Below are 2812 nucleotides of genomic sequence, written 5' to 3'. Positions count from 1 at the left end.
GCACCACAGCCCAGCATCTAAATAGTCTATTAAATGATTTCAGCCCACTTAAAGACAGAAAGAGAAAAAAGAAAGGTATATAATAGATGTTAAACTCTGGAGCACGTGGTATTTGGGAGGAAGGGACAGGAGATTCAGAAGTGCAAGGCCACTCTGAGCTACAGGAGATGTCTCAAGTCAATAAATTCAGTTCATTCCCTTTGAAAAGTCCAATAATTTGCATGGTGATGTAAATCATGACCTTTCTCACAAAAGAACCTTGCTCTCTAGAGTTGGCCGAAATGTTTCTACTTCATAACCTTCACATTTTCCTTCCTGTCAGTCTACAGATATGATCTCCAAACTGGAAAATTATAAAAAGAATGAAGTCAGGGATGAAGGACAGCTCAGTGGTCCAGTGCTGTCTGAGAGAGCAAAGAGCCTTGAGGTCAGCCCTCAGCAATGGAGAGAGGAAACAGAGACAGAGGAGAAGAGGAAGGGGGAGATAAAGCAAAAGTTATCTCAATCATTCATCAAGCTGGAGAGCTGCCTCAGAAGTTAAAAATGCTTACTGCTTTTACAGAAGATTCAGCTTCAGTTCCCAGAATCCACAGGGTGGCTGACAAGTGCAAGTCACTCCAGAGTAACCCCAGCTCCAGAGGATCCAATGTCCTCTTCTGGCCTTTGTACCTGCCCATACACACAGACAGCCACCATACACACTGTCTTACTCTGTGATGAAACACAATGACGAAAAACAAGATAGGTCGAAACAAAACAAACAGCCAGGCAGTGGTGTGACGCCTTTAATTCCAGCATTAGGGAGGGCAGAGACAGCCAAATTTCTGTGAGTTTGAGACCAGCCTGGTCTACAGTCAGGAAAGGGTTTATTTGGCATACATATCCTGAATTACAACCTACTGGGGGAAGCCAAGGCTGGAACTCAAGCAAGGCACGAACCCCGAAGGCAGGAACTGATGCAGAGGTCATGGAGAGTGCTGCTTACTGGCTTGTTCAGCCTGAGTTCTTATAAAACACAGGACCACCAGCCCAGCAACCACAATGGGCTCAGCCCTCCCACATTAGTCACTAAGTAAGAAAATGCCCTATAGGTTTGCCCATCTCATGGAAGAATTTTCTCAGCTGAGCTTTTCTCAGAACATACACATTACATAAATAATAATAAAATAACATAAATGAAATAAAATCTTACTTAAAAAAATCCTGATTCTCATGCCTGTTAATGAATAAGACTTTAAATGTTTCTTCATTTGTAACGCAGATTGTGTTCAGCAATACTTAAACATGAATGGAAATTTAGAAATGTTTAGAATACCTCAAGATCCAGTAATTCCACTCTTAGGCATACACTCAAAGGATGCACACTCACACCACAAGGACATTTGTTCAACTATGTTCATAGCAGCATTATTTGTAATAGCCAGAACCTGGAAACAACCTAGATGCCCCCTCAACTGAAGAACGGATACAGAAAATGTGGTACATTTACACAATGGAATATTATTCAGCTATCTTTTAAAAAAATGACATCATGAAATTTGCAAATATATGGATGGAACTAGAAAAAAATTCACCTTGAGTGAGGTAGCCCAAACCCAGAAAGATATAGTGTATATTCACTTTTAAGTGGATATTAGTAGTTAAATAAATGATAACCAAGCCACGACCCATAGACATGGAGAGATTAAAGAGGAGGGGTCTAGGGAGACACATGTGGATCTCTGTGGGAGGGGGAATAGAATAGATTTTATGGGTAGACTGGGGATAGGTGAAGATGGGAGTGGGGGAGGGTCAAGTGGGTGGGGGAGAGGGGACAGAGGGAGAGAATGCAGGGGAGAAAAGAAATGGCTCTAACTGGGGACTGTGGCACTATTAGTAGGTGTGGCCTTGTTGGAGGAAGTGTGTCACTGTGGAGACAGGCTTTGAGGTTTCATATACATTCCACGCCATACTCAGTGACACAGTCTCCTTCTGCTGCCTGGGAATCAAGAGCTGGAACTCTCGGAGCGCAGCCTAGACGGCTTGAGAGGCTGCTTCAAGGACTACAAGGAGGAGTTGAAAGAAGAGGAGGAGATGGAAGAGGAAGAGATGAGCCCCTTCTCCCTGTGGTTGGAGTGGCCAGACTCCGAGAACGAGGAGGAGCTCCTGCTTAACCTTGCTGAACTGACCCCATGTGTTCTATTTGCAAAGGTTACTTAATAGATGCAACTACCATCACAGAATGTCCTCATACCTTTTGTAAAAGCTGCATTGTAAGACATTTTTACTATAGCAACAGATGCCCAAAATGCAGCATATGGTGTCCACAAGACACAGCCTCTTTATAAAATAAGGTTGGACTGACAATTACAAGACATACTATACAAATTAGTGATAAAGAGAAAAAAAAAAAAAAAAAAGCAAATGCATGGTTTTTATAAAGAGGTCTAGAAGTACCCCAACCTGCTGGTCCACAGTCAGTCCCTTCAGCAAAGGAAAAGATAAGAACGTCCTAGAGTTGGTGTTCAATATTCCACCTGAACTTGATATGTCTTTATTACTTGAGCTCCTTGGAAGGACACCATCTCTGTGGGAAATCTGATGTCTGATAGGTAATGCAGCAATGCAGGATGGTCTGCATGTTCTTCATTACAATCTTGTGGTTTTTCCTTTTAAAAATAACTTAGCTAGGGTTTTATTGCTGTGAGGAGATACCATGGCCATGGTAACTCTTATAAAGGAACTATTTCATTGGGGCTGGCTTACAGTTTCAGAGGTATAGTAAATTATCCATTATCGACATGATGGGAAACAGGGTAGTGTGTAGGCAGAC

General features: G+C 42.3%; 1 pseudogene; it reads left to right on the top strand.

Annotated features, from left to right (window-relative positions):
• The first annotated feature begins 726 nt into the window (after positions 1-726).
• LOC127226247 (polycomb group RING finger protein 6-like) lies at positions 727-2581 on the top strand (annotated as a pseudogene).
• The last annotated feature ends 231 nt before the right edge of the window (positions 2582-2812 follow it).

This window comes from Phodopus roborovskii, unplaced genomic scaffold (genome assembly GCF_943737965.1).
Source record: "Phodopus roborovskii unplaced genomic scaffold, PHOROB, whole genome shotgun sequence".
Classification (NCBI taxonomy): domain Eukaryota; kingdom Metazoa; phylum Chordata; class Mammalia; order Rodentia; family Cricetidae; genus Phodopus; species Phodopus roborovskii.
This window is presented reverse-complemented; position numbering and strand designations above follow the sequence as displayed.